Source organism: Peromyscus leucopus, chromosome 15, assembly GCF_004664715.2.
Source record: "Peromyscus leucopus breed LL Stock chromosome 15, UCI_PerLeu_2.1, whole genome shotgun sequence".
NCBI lineage: Eukaryota > Metazoa > Chordata > Mammalia > Rodentia > Cricetidae > Peromyscus > Peromyscus leucopus.
Genome location: NC_051076.1, coordinates 2,794,381 through 2,801,105, shown reverse-complemented (window position 1 = coordinate 2,801,105; position 6,725 = coordinate 2,794,381). Strand labels below are relative to the sequence as shown.

Here is a 6,725-nt window from a genome sequence, read left to right as displayed (position 1 = left end):
GACAAAGCCAGAGATCTGCAGAACCTGGTTGTATCCTGAGAAGGAAGATCAAGATTGTCCCAAGAACTTTGATGCCCCAATTCAGCAGGAAGCAGTCTAACAATAACTTTGCCCCCATTCCAAGCCCTAGTTGCTTATTACTAAACAAAAAGGGGGAATTTAGGGAAAAGGGGAGGGCTAAAGAAACCCACCCTGACCCTGGAGCCCAGAACTAGGAAAAGATGACTAGATAAGGCCAGTGAAAGAAGCACAGTTTGTTTCAGATCAGAGCCATCTCTGCCCCTGACCAACTGATTAGTGAAACAAACCAATCACAGAGTAGCACCCTAGCCCTGGTCTTAGTGAGATCAGAGCCATCTCTTCTCCTGGCCAACTGACTTGTGAAACCAACCAATCACAGAGCAGGAAGGTAGCACCCTGGCCCTGGGCCCCAGAACCAGGGAAAGAAATACAGCCTGAGTTTTGGACCTGAGCCAGAGAAATGAACACTTTATCCCCAAACCCAGAACCAAGGAAATATGCTCTGATTCTGAAACTAGTACCAAAGTAACAATCTTGGTCCCTAAAATCAGAGTCAGTGAAAGAAATGTGCCCTGGCCTTAGAAGCAGTGTCAAAAAGCCAAGAAAAGCCAGTGAAAGAAACACAGTTCATCTCTGGAATCAGGACCATCTCTGTCCCTAGCCCACAAAACTGGCCAATCCCTGGGCAAAACAAAAATCTAACCAATCACTATTTGACTCCACCCTCCCAAGACATCCTATATAAATTGCCCTGCCTGGTCAGTTGTAGTCTATTCTCTCTACCCTGGCACAGGCAACTACTCTCCTGGACACCTCCTTCCCAAATAAATCTCTTTCTCAAAAGAGTTTTGGGTGTGAAGACCTTCATTCACTGGCTTAGAGAAAATCCTTACTGAGACATCCCATAGTGGACTGAGCAAAGGAAAGCTGAACAGAAGATTCTTGCTGAGATGTCCCTCAGTGGACAGAGCAAGGGAAAGCTGAAAATGTAACACTTTTCTCTGGAGCCAGAGGAGATTTCCCTTTTTGCAGAGTGAACCAAAAGAAACAACATCTTAGGCTGAAGCAGAACTCTGCTAGGAAGTCCCCTTAAGTGGGTGCTGAGCAAAGCTCAGCGGCAGTGGCTCTCCAGGAGAGGAGCAGGATTGCTATATCCTGTGGGGAGATCATCCCCCATCATACCAGGTATAGCCCGAGTCTCCTGAGCAGTCAGGACACCCTTCCCTGCAGAGCTGTCCTGATACTCTATTATCACTCCACTCCTTATATATTGACATATGAGTCATTTTCTTCAATGCTTTGCAAAAAACTCTAACAAATACAGCTAAGACATTATCTTTTTTTCTAATTTGGTCTATATTATATTATTCTTCTTTTGATTCTACTTCACTTTAGTCCCAAAAGTATAAACATCAAAGTATTAACATCAAAATATTGACATCTGTCTTATGGCCTTAATACATGTTAAAGTAGCTATCAGGTGTTTGCAAGATAATTGTCCAAAGTTTGACTCAGGTAAACAGCGTTCTAGCCAACCGTGATGCTTTTCTCCAGTGTTTGTTGTTACTGGCTACCAGCTATATATTTATTATTTCAAGATTTTTCTACTTTATAATTGCCTCTACTCTACTCCTCTCCTTGTCCCCTCCTCTGCCCTCCTTTTTCCCTCCCATCTTCCCCTTCATTATTCTTTCTCCATCACTTTTTTATGTATCTTCCTCTTCTTTGTTCTTTTTCTTTTCTTCATCACCTCCTTCCCTCCACACATACAGGCTCCATGACTTGTTCTTGTGTCTTTTCTGGTTGTTTTAGCTGAGAAAGAGACATATAATGATACTGTTATTGTAAACAATATCTTCCCATACTGGGAGAAAAACATTTCCCTCACCATTCATAGCAGTGGATATTCAATATGGGTCTTTTAAAATACCTTATTTTTCATTTATGTTTATGCATGAGTATGTACACACACACACACACACACACACACACACACACACACACACACGGAAGGTTGTCTGCTCAAACAAAAAGAAAACATTGGATCCTCTGGTGTGGAGTTACAAGAGCTTGTGATCCACTTGAAATGTGGGTTCCAGGAACCAAACTCCAGTGCTCTGGAAGAGAAACTGCTAAGCCATCCCTCCAAATCCTCAAATGATTTTTCTGTACAGTAAAATCTGTCTACAGTTGACTATGACAGTTTATCTATTTAATATGACCATTTGTCTTTTGTATTTATAATATTAATACATAAATAATATTAGTTTTAACTAAAACATCTATTTTAAATCACAAATTTTGAAAAGAGAAATTTGCTAGCTTAGAACTTTGCTTCCAATGTAATTTGGTGGTTGGATATGCTTTATTTACTTAACTTTGGAAGGATTCTAAGAATTGAAGTGAATGTTAAAGTTCAAGCTGATATCCTCAATTTGAATTTGTCTGTACCCATGAGATTTGATTTTTTTTTTACTTACATTTCCTTTCCTCTAGTCTTGCACATCAAGATCTAGTTCAACACAGCAATGTTTTTCTAGGTTATAATGAAGCAAACATAGACAATGATATCTGTGTGTCATGGTAGTTAAAGAGCAAGGCCTAATACAGCTACAGGAAACCATTCTGGGGGTGGGTTGGGGTCCTGGTTAAGTTTGTTCCCACCTATCTGCCCTGAAAAGTCAGGGAGTACTTGCAGGTGTCACCTGTTTGTGGTAAAACAGCTTTTCTTTTCTTTTTTCTTTTCTTTTCTTTTCTTTTCTTTCTTTCCTTCCTTCCTTCCTTCCTTCCTTCCTTCCTTCCTTCCTTCCTTCCTTCCTTCCTTTCTTTTTTTTCAAGACAGGGTTTCTCTGTGTAGCTTTGGCCTTTTCTGGATCTCTCTCTGTAGACCAGGCTGGCCTTGAACTCACAAAGATCCGCTTGCCTCTGCCTCCCAAGTGCTGGGATTAAAGGCGTGCACCACCGCCAGCCTTTATATAGCTTTTCTCAGCTCAAAGACTGAGAAATTCTAATAGAGAATCTTTAACCCTTCTACATATCAATATTAACTAGATCAGTGCTTCTTCAACTTTAATACACTTATGCATTGCCTGGGGGAGATTCACTAAAATGCGTATTCTGATTCAGTGAGTCTGAGATCCTACATGACTAACAAGCTCTCACATGATGCCAGTGTGGTACACTGACCACACTTTATATAATAAAGGCTGGGTGATTCACTAATTCAGCTTGCTCTGGAAAAGTTGTAAACAAACTTAAGTCATAGACAATATCCTCCTCTAAACAATTCATTACCAAAAACAGTAAAGAGTGGCTTCTTTATATTAGACTAAAGTCTAACACTCTTCTTTGACTGAATCTGCCTTTCTTCAGGACTTCAAACTGCTATTCTTGATAACCTTCTAAATTTCTGTTTTAAGATGGTTATAATTGACAATTGCTCTCATAAGGAATACTTGTCTAGAGTTCAGAGAACTATTATATTTTCTTGTAATCAAGGGAAGACCCTTATGAAAGAGAGGTGATAGCTGATTATTTAGGAAGACTTTTGTGCTAGACTGCACATGATCAAAGAAAGTCATAATCATGATAAATTATTATATTCTGCAAGACTTTGGCATAGAGATGTTATGCTATTAAGAAAATCACTTGACCTAATACAAAATATCTTTCTCCCTCAAATTAGGTCTAAAACTTCTGCTCTAACCATCTTAAGATTCAAAACACTTTAAAATAAATAATTTAGACTTTTCATTTTATATAAATCAGTTTTGTAAGAAAGAAATTGTCAACAAGTTATAATGTTGAAAATAATGTATCTGTATTCAAACTCAAATTTAGAAAATTGGGGTGTTAAAATATCTTATATGTATATAAGATATTTATGAAAAATCAAATTTTTTGTAATATCTCTGAAAAGTTGGTTAAACATTTAACAAATTTACTTTATTAATCTTTATAATCAACAATTTAGACCTTTGGATATAAATTGAATAACAGAAAATGAATTTGATATTATTTAAAAACATGTTATCTTTGGAAGATAAGTTTGGTACAGTAGTGAGTTTGAATACTGAAAATGAAAAACTATTTAACTATAATATCCAGGGAAGGAAAAAAATGTGTAGAATGACAAAGTTTTGGAAGCCTAAAGATTCAGTAGGCATTTGAATAAAATCAGTTATGACAGTTAATTGTGAAATTCCATTGAAAAAGTGTGACTGCCTCACTGCTAAGCAGTGCTAAATTAGGTACTCATGGCTTTCCACACATCAAGCAATCAGTTACTAAACTTCACACCAAACATTTCTTGAAGATTGTACAAAGAAATCACAAAATACAGTGTGTTGACAGAGAGTGAATGGTTTAGTCAATAGCTTGTAGTACATGGTGTTTTACACTGGAGGAAAGGGAAATCAAATTTCATGCTTCAAAGTATAAATTGATTTCTCTCTTATGTTCTGATTATAAATCAATTTTTTACCTATCCATCTGTAATTTCATACAATTGGTAACAAGCATTTCTTTTTTTATTTTTAAATAATTTTTATTAAGAGATTTTTCTATTCATTTTACATACTAACCACAGATTCCCCTGTCTTCCCTCCTTCCATCAACCCAGCCTTCCCCTTAACCCACCCCCCATTCACACCTCCTCCAAGGCAAGGTCTCTCATGGGGAGTCAGCAGAGCCTGGTACAGTCAGTTGAGGCAGGATCAAGTCCCTTCTTCCTGCACCAAGGCTGCACAAAGTGTCTCACCATAGGCACTAGGTTCCAAAAAGCCAGCTGATGCACTAGGGACAGGTCCTGATCACACTGCCTGGGGGCCCCCTATACAGATCAAGCTATACAGCTATTTCACTTATCCAGAGGGTCTAGTCTAGTACCATGGCGGCTCCTCAGCCGCCATGTTCATGCGTTTCCACTAGTTTGGCTAGTTGTCTCTGTATGTTTTCCAGTCATGGTCCCGATATCCCTTGCTCATAGAGTCCCTCCTCTCTCTCATCGATTGGACTCCTGAAACTCTACCTGGAACCCGGCCATGGATCTCTGCATCTGCTTCCATCAGTCACTGGATGAGGGTTCTATGATGGCAGTTAGGGTATTTAGCCATCTGATCACCAGAGTATGCTAGCTCAGGCATCCTCTTAACTATTGCCAATAGTCTATGATGGAGTCATCCTTGTAGATTCCTGGGAACTTCCCTAGCACTCTGTTTCTCCTTATTCCCATGTCTTCATTTATCATGGTATATCTTTCCTGGTAACAAGCATTTCAATATTAGACTTGGATCATTCTAGTTGTCAGGAGGAACTAATGTTTTTTATGAAGAGAGTATGGTATGGATTTTTTTCTATTATAATGGTACAGTTCTTACTTTATAAAAGAAATAATACTTCAGAAATAATTTCCTTTAAAGAATTATATACACATGATGGCTTAAAAAGACAGCTTAAATTCTAATCAGGAAAAGCCAGTTGAGCCACCTCACTGCCTTCATAACGAGGCACTGTTGACAACACTTGGTATTTATGATCCTATAGGAAAGATTTGCAAGAAACACCACTAAAATTAGAACTTTTTCTGAACTAGCTAATATTCTTTATTTAGGTGCCATAAATGGAACAAAAGCAGAGTACTCTCATCTTAATGGTATAGGGAATTTGACAATATTGTATTTCACAATCAAAATCTTGTCCCCATTCAAATGAAACTTAACATTCCCTAAAGTTAAAATCTCTTAGGCTGTGCTCATTTCAGGAGTTGTACTACAACTAGAATATTACAGAGGTGATTAGCATGTCCATTGTACAAGGATGACACTCAAATTCATGAGGTGTTCCATATTTTTACTCAAAAAATACTTGCAAACTTAATACATCAAAAATTATTCACCATGATCAAATTGACTTCATCCCAGAAATTCAGAGATTGTTCAACATAAATGTAATCTACAAATAAACAAACTAAAAGACAAAAACCATATGATCTAATTAGAAGCAGATAAGATCTCAGACAAAATTCATCACCCATTCATGATAAAAGTTCTGGAGAGACTAGAAATAAAAAGGACATGTTTAAACATGACAAAGACAACTTACAACAAGCTTATAGCCAATATCAACCTAAATGGAGAGAGACTAAAAGCATTTCCACTAAAATCAGGAACAAGACAAGGTTGTGGACTCTCTCCATATCTATTCAATGTTGTATTTGAATTCTTACCTAAAAAATTAAGACAACAGAAGGACATCAAGGGGAACTCCTCCAGCTTATAAACACTTTCATAAAACTAGCAAAAAAGACCTTGGGATAACTCTGACCAACTTAATAAAAGACCTGTATAATAAAGTCTGTAGGACATTGAGGAAGGAAATTGAAGAAGATATATTTGTGATATCAGGGACCAAAGACCATAAGGTATGAGTCAGAAAAAGCTGAAGCTACTGACAAAGTTTATTTTAGAGAACTAGCTCATTTATACCAAGTTACACAAAGAAAGGTTACAGGAGATCAAGGGACACATGTTCCAGGAAAGTTCCAGAAAATATATCCACAGAAATCAGCAAAATAGAGTCACTAAAAACATTTAATAATGTCCCATTTCATGTCTTATAAATTGAATTTAAATGTTTAACACAGGAGGCAGATAATCATGTCCAAGAACAAACCTGGAAACACAATGCACTTGAGTTAAGGACCT

The 6,725-nt window shown here is 37.5% G+C and overlaps 1 pseudogene; it reads left to right on the top strand.

The window, feature by feature from the left end:
- Window positions 1–5,772: 5,772 nt before the first annotated feature.
- On the top strand, window positions 5,773–5,873 carry LOC114709994 (annotated as a pseudogene).
- The last annotated feature ends 852 nt before the right edge of the window (window positions 5,874–6,725 follow it).